Source organism: Microtus oregoni, unplaced genomic scaffold (assembly GCF_018167655.1).
Source record: "Microtus oregoni isolate MIOR12 unplaced genomic scaffold, Mior012 000113F_ref0000058, whole genome shotgun sequence".
In the NCBI taxonomy this organism is placed as follows: Eukaryota; Metazoa; Chordata; class Mammalia; order Rodentia; family Cricetidae; genus Microtus; species Microtus oregoni.
The window spans coordinates 1,782,946-1,790,216 of NW_024544742.1; the positions used below are offsets into that span (position 1 = coordinate 1,782,946).

The 7,271-nt window shown below is 39.5% G+C and overlaps 1 pseudogene; it reads right to left on the reverse strand.

The window, feature by feature from the left end:
- Positions 1–6,170: 6,170 nt before the first annotated feature.
- On the reverse strand, positions 6,171–7,011 carry LOC121443880 (annotated as a pseudogene).
- Between the last annotated feature and the right edge of the window lie 260 nt (positions 7,012–7,271).

The following is a 7,271-nucleotide window of genomic DNA, read 5'->3' on the forward strand; positions in this document are numbered from 1 at the left end:
TAACAGAAAACCAAAAAGAAATGGCTGTCTTTATCAGTATGCTTTGTTTTGTTCTTTGGGGGAAACTTACAATTCTATGAAGAAGCTCATAACACGTTCAAAGGAATGGACTTATCGTTCAAATACACCATATAAACTGTATGGGAATGCTTTTATTGACTCCTAAAAATGCTTTGAAATTTTTGAATAAAGTGTGTTTTTTTAGAGAAAATTATGTGTGTTCATTTTACATGAAAGTTTTAAAGTTGTTAACTGTAGAAAGAGACTTTAATGTAAACTGTGTCTTTCTCAGAAAGCTTCTTGTGTTTTTATGAGGGAAACTTAATGTTCTAGCAAGAAGTTAAATATGTTTTCAGGAGAATGTGCTTATCTTAAACTACAGTATATAGAGTCTAGAAGAAAACTTCCTTTACTTCTAACAATGCTTTAACAGTTTCAAGAAAGTGCTGTTCTTTAGAAAGAAATGCATATGCGTTTGTCAGATAGGCTTATAGAGTGTTATCTGTGACTCAAAAACTGAAAAGTAATGTGTGTCATTCTCAGATATCTTTGTGACTTTTTTTGAGGGAAACTCACAATTCTTTAAAAAATCTAAATACACTTCCAAAAGAATGTGTTTATCTTTCATAGTACAGCAAGAGAGTGTAGGGGAACACTCCCTTTAATTCTTTGTTTTGTGTGTGTTCCAACGAGTCTTTATTTATAGACATTCAAAATTAAATTCATAGGACTTTTATGTATTGTGAAATGATATTTCTCAAAGCACTTAGAAACACAGAGCACATTCTTAGCCCACAGGCCATATACAACAGATGGTGGGGCTGACCTCTAGTACACAGTCACTTCCTAACCTCTGCTCTAAGTAGTTTTGACATTGATTTGCTGCCATGGACATAATGTCTACTTCCTTATTATGTGACATCAGTAATATACAACTTGCTTAAGGCTTTGTCTAAACTGCTGGTGTATAAATTTTTAAAACAAAAAAATTTAAAATTATTTATATGTTAAAATTAAGTGCTAAAGAAACAAACTAGTGAAGTTTCATTTATTTCTATTTCTTTCTTTTTTTATTGAGAAAAGGAAAAAAATGTATCCACCTCCTCCCAGCCTCCCATTTCCCTCCCCCTCCTCCCACCTTCTCCCCCTCCCCAAAACTCCTCCCCCTCCCTCTCCAGTTCATAGAGCAGTAAGGTTTCCCTGTCCTGGGGAAAGTCCAAGGTCCGGACCCATCAGTCCATGTCCAGGAAGGAGAACAACAAAACAGGCTAGGCTCCCACAAAGCCAGAACATGAAGTAGGGTCAAAACCCGGTGCCATTGTCCTTGGCATCTCATCAGCCCTCATTGTTCACCATGTTCAGAGAGTACAGTTTTATCCCATGCTTTTTCAGTCACAGTCCAGCTGGCCTTAATGAGCTCCCAATAGATCAGCACAATTGTCTCAGTGGGTGGGTGCACCCCTCGTAGTCCAGACTTCCTTGCTCATCTTCTCCCTCCTTCTGCTCCTCATTGGGACCTTGGGAGCTCAGTCCAGTGCTCCTGTGTGGGTCTCTGTCTCTATCTACATCCATCACCAGATGATGGTTCTAATTATGGTGGTATGCAAGATATTCGTCAGTATTGCAATAGGATAGGGTCATTTCAGGTTCCCTATCCTCAGATGCCCAAGGAACTAACTGGGGACAGCACTATGGGCTCCTGGGATCAACTCTAGGGTCAAGTCTCTTGCCAACCCTAAGGTCGCTCCCTTAACTAAGAATTGTGGTTCCGTGCTCCCCTGTAGAAACATCCTTTTTCCCAATCCTCCTGTTTCCCCAAGTTCCCCCCTCCTTCCCTTCTCACTTTTCTCTCCCCATCTCCCTTTACACCAATTCCACCCCACCCCCAAGATCCCAATTTTCTCCTGGTCAATTTTGTCTACTTCCCATAGTCAAGAGGATAACTATATGTTTTCCCTTGGGTTCACCTTTTATTTTGGTTCTTTAGATTCACCAATTGTAGTCTCCATGACCCTTATTTATGGCTATAAACCAATTATGAGTGAATACATCCCATGTTCATCTTTTTGGGTCTGGGATACCTCACTCAGTATAGTGTTTTCTATTTCCATCCATTTGCATGCAAAATTCGAGAAGTCATTGTTTTGTTACCACAGCGTAGTACACTAATGTGTATATATTCCACACTTTCTTCATCCATTCTTCCATTGAAGGACATCTAGGTTGTTTCCAGGATCTGGCTAGTACAAATAATACTGCTATGAACATAGTTGAACAAATGCTTTTGTCATATGATTGGGCATCTCTTGGGTATATTCCCAAGAGTGGTATTGCTGGGTCCAGGGGTAGGTTGATTCTGAATTTCCTGAGAAACCAAAACACTGCTTTGGAAAGTGGTTGCACATGATTGCATTCCCACCAACAATGGATGAGGGTACCCCTTCCTCCACAGCCTCTCCAGCAGAGGCTATCATTGGTGATTTTTATTTTAGCCATTCTGACAGGTGTAAGATGATATCTCAAAGTTGTTTTGATTTGCATTTCCCTGATCGCTAAGGAAGTTGAGCATGACTTTAAGTGTCTTTTGGCCATTTCAATTTCTCCTGTTGAGAATTCTCTGTTCAGTTCAGTGCCTCATTTTTTAATTGGGTTAATTAGCATTTTAAAGTCTAGTTTCTTGAGTTCTCTATATATTATGGAGATCAGAACTTGGTCTGTTGCGGGGTTGGTGAAGATCTTCTCCCAGTCAGTAGGTTGCCTTTTTGTCTTGGTGAGAGTGTCCTTTGCTTTATAGAAGCTTCTCAGTTTTGGTAGGTCCCATTTATTCAATGTTTCCCTTAATGTCTGTGCTCCTGGGGTTATATGTAGGAAGTGGTCTCCTGTGCCCATGTGCTGTAGAGTACTTCCCACTTTCACTTCTATCAGGTTCAGTGTGTTCAGGCTGATATTGAGGTCTGTAATCCATTTGGACTTGAGTTTTGTGCACGGTTATAGATATGGGTCTATTTTCATTCTTCTACAGGTTGACATCCAGTTGTGCCAGCACCATTTGTTGAAGATGCTTTCTTTCTTCCATTGTATACTTTTAGCTCCTTTATCTAAAATGAGGTGTTCATAGGTTTGTGGGTTAAAATCTGGGTTTTTATATGATTCCATTGGTTGATTTCTCTGTTTTTATACCTGTACCACACTGTTTTCATTACTGTACCTCTGCAATAGAGTTTAGTCAGGCATGGTAATGCCTCCAGAAGATCCTTTATTATATAGGATTGTTTTGGCTATCCTGGCTTATTTGTTATTTTATATAAAATTGATTATTGTCCTCTCCAGATCTGTGAAGAATTTTGATGGGATCTTGATGGGGATTGCATTGAATCTATAAATTGCCTTTGGTAGAATTGCCATTTTTACTATGTTGATCCTCCCAATCCAAGAGCAAGGGAGGTCCTTCCATTTTCTTGCATCCTCTTCAATTTCCTTCTTCAATGTCTTAAAGTTCTTGTCAAATAGATCTTTCACTTCCTTGGTTAGATTTACCCCAAGATATTTTATGCTGGTTGTGCCTATCGTGAGTGGTGAAGCTTCTCTGATATACTCTCTGCTTCCATATTCTTTGTGTATAAGAGGCCAACTGATTTTTTGGAGTTGATCTTGTATCCTGACACATTACTAAAGGTGTTTATCAGCTGTAGGAATTCTTTGGTGGAGTTTTGGGGGTCGCTTATGTACACTATCATAACGAAATAACGAAAGTTTAACTTCTTTCTTTCCAATTCGAATCCCCTTGATCCCATTATGTTGTCTTATTTCTATTGCTAGAACTTCAAGCACTATATTGAAGAGGTATGGCGAGGGTGGACAGCCTTGTTGTGTTACTGAATTTAGCGTGATGGCTTTGATTTTCTCTCTGTTGAATTTGATGTTAGCTGTTGGCTTGCTGTATATAGCTTTTATTATAGTTAGGTATGTCCCTTGTATCCCTAATCTCTCCAATACTTTTATCATAAAAGGATGTTGAATTTTGTCAAATGCTTTTTCAGCATCTAATGAAATGATCATATGGGTTTTTTTTTCTTTCAGTTTATTTATATGATGGATTACATTGATAGATTTTCATATGTTGAACCAGCCCTGCATCTCTGGGATGAAGCCTACTTGATCATAATGGATAATCTTTCTAATGTGTTCTTGGATTCGGTTTGTCAGTATTTTGTTGAGAATTTTTGCATCGATGTTCATGAGCAAGATTGTCCTGTAATTCTCTTTTTTGGTTGAGTCTTTGTGTGGTTTTGGAATCAGGGTAACTGTAGCTTCATAAAAGTAATTTGGCAATGACTCTTCTGTTTCTATCTTGTGAAATACATTAAGGAGTATAGGTGTTATTTCTTCTTGGAAGTTCTGGTAGAATTCTGCATTGAAACCATCTGGTCCTGGGCTTTTTTTGGTAGGGAGGTTTTTGATAACAGCTTCTAATTCTTCACGACTAACAGGTCTGTTTAGATTGTTCACCTGGTCCTGGTGTAACTTTTGTATATGGTATTTATCTAAAAAAGTGTCCATTTCTTTTACATTTTCCAGTTTTGTGGCATACAGGCTTTTTTAGTTAGATCTAATGCTTCTCTGATTTTCCTTTGTGTCTGTGGTTATGTTCCCCTTTTTATGTCTGTTCTTATTAATTTGCATATTCTCTCTCTGTCTTTTGATTAGTTTGGATAGGGGTTTATCAATTTTCTTGATTTTCTCAAGGAACCAGCTTTTTGTTTCATTGATTCTTTGGATTGTTTTCTGTGTTTCTATTTTGTTGATTTCAGTCCTCGCTTTGATTATTTCCAATCTTCTACTCCTCCTATGTGAGTCTGCTTCTTTTTTTCTAGAGCTTTCAAGTGGGCTGTTAAGTCTCCAATATGTGTTTTCTCTGTTTTCTTTAAGTGGGCATTTAGAGATATGAACTTTCCTCTTAGAACTGCTTTCATAGTGTCCCATAAGTTTGAGTATGTTGTTTCTTTATTTTCATTGAATTCAAAGAAGACTTTAATTTCTTTCTTTATTTCTTCCTTAATCCAGGTATGGTTCAGAAGTTGCCTGTTCAGTTTCCATGAGTTTTTAGGCTTTCTGGGGGTAACATTGTTGTTGAATTCTAACTCTAATCCATGGTGATCTGATAAGACACAGGTGGTTACTAATATTTTTTTGTTACTGTGGAAGTTTGCTCTGATCCCGAGTATGTGGTCATTTTTAGAGAAGGTTCCATGAGCTGCATATTTGAGTGAAATATTCTATACATATCTGTTAAGTCCAATTGATTCATTACCTCCATCAATTCTCTAATTTCACTGTTAGGTGTTTGTCTGATTTACCTGTCCATTGTTGAGAGAGGAGTGTGTGTGGTTTGTTGGCTTCATTGGGTTTTAGTAATGTTTCTTTTACGTACGTGTGTGCTCTTATATTAGGGGCCTAGATATTCAGGATCGAGACTTCATCCTGATGAATTGTTCCTGTTATGAGTATAAAATATCCCTCTCCATCTCTTCTGATTGATTTTAGTTTGAAGTCAACTTGGTTAGGAGTTAGTAATGCCACACCTGCTTGTTTCTTAAGTCTATTTGCTGATAAGCCTTTTCCCAGATCTTTACTCTGAGTAGGTGCCTGTTTTTGTGGTTGAGGTGTGTTTCTTGTAAACAGCAGAATGTTGCATCCTGTTTTCATTTCTAATCTCTTAGCCTGTGCCTTCTTATAGGTGAGTTGAGCCCATTGACATTATGTGATATTAATGACCAGTGGTTGTTAACTCCGGTCACATTTTTAGTAGTAGAGTTTGTGTGTTTCCGTTTTTGAGTTGCGCTGGTGTAGGGTCTCTAGATATCTGAGATATTGTGGTCATTGTTGGACTCCTAGGTTAGTGATTTTCCTTCTATTACTTTCTGTAAGGCTGGATTTGTGGCTATATATTGTTTAAATTTGTTTTTATCCTGGAAAATTTTGTTTTCTCCATTTATAGTGAATGAAAGCTTGGGCAGTATCCATTTTGTAGTTTCTAAACTGCTGATCTGCAACCCCAGTCTGGTTAGGTGTACACCATGAAGACACACCCATGAAAGTACTTGGACTTCCGCAAAGGCAGGGACACAAATACACTGTTGGGTCTGTTCTCATGTGTGAATGTGCACAAACTACCTGTTGTAAGCCCTTTCTTTCTTGGACTTCTCCAGGGCTTTGTCTATTGTTTTCTTGTCCTCCCCCCCCGACATTTGGGGCACTACCACTTGCCCTCTGGTTTATGGTTGAGTCCCACACAGGAGAAGTGGAACCACTCGATGGGGCACTCGTCGTTGTCACAGCCGATCATCTCTCCATAGGAGACCTGATTGCACAGACAGTACGTGGGCTTCTTGGGGTCGATGGGGAGGTCTGCAGGAGAGGATTCCCTCTCTGCTTTGGCGTTGGGGTGTTTCTTCTTCTTTGAGATTTTTGCTTTCTTCTCCTTGGGCGTTTCTGAGGTGATGTCATCATTGTGGTGATTATTAGATGCATTCGCTCAATTCTCGTTGTTTCACTCCCTCCGGGACCGCTTGTTATTCGGCTTGTCTGCCTGAGCGATTGTCTCACTCTTTAACTTGTCCTGGCTGGCCTTGCCGCTGCTGCTAGTGCTGTCGCTGATGTCCTGGTGGGCTTTGAAGAGCTCCACATGACTGTCCACCTGCCTTGTGCGGTTCTCCACCAGCTCCACCATCTGACTGACGATCTGGGTCTTCTCATCGACCAGCTCCTGGCTGTGGATCAAGGCCCTCTGGATGCAGTGCAGCATCTTCTCTTCTGGGTGCTGTCCATCTCCCGCTTGAACTTCTCATAGTAGTCAACCAGCTCCTTCAGGATCTTTTGATATTTGACATCAATCTCCCGCATCAGCGAGACCTTCCTCAGCAGCGCGAAAGACAGTGACTTGATGGAGTCCAGGTAATCCTCCACATAGTTCACCAGGTGGATCTACTCCCCATTGGCAGGACTCAACATCTTTCACCCCGGAGGTCCCAGGTCCCCGTGGGTATGTGTGTTCGTTTTTCACAAAAGCTTTTAAAGTTGTTAACTGTGGATTGAGACTTTAAATTAACCTTTCTCAGAAAGCTTTGTATGTTTATATGAGGGAAATATGGTTCTTTCCAGAAGCTAAATACACTTTCAAGAGAATGTACTTATCTTTTATTTTGTTATTTATTTATTTATTTTTCCATTAAATTATTTATACTTCCTCCTCTCCTCCCAATTTCCTCCTG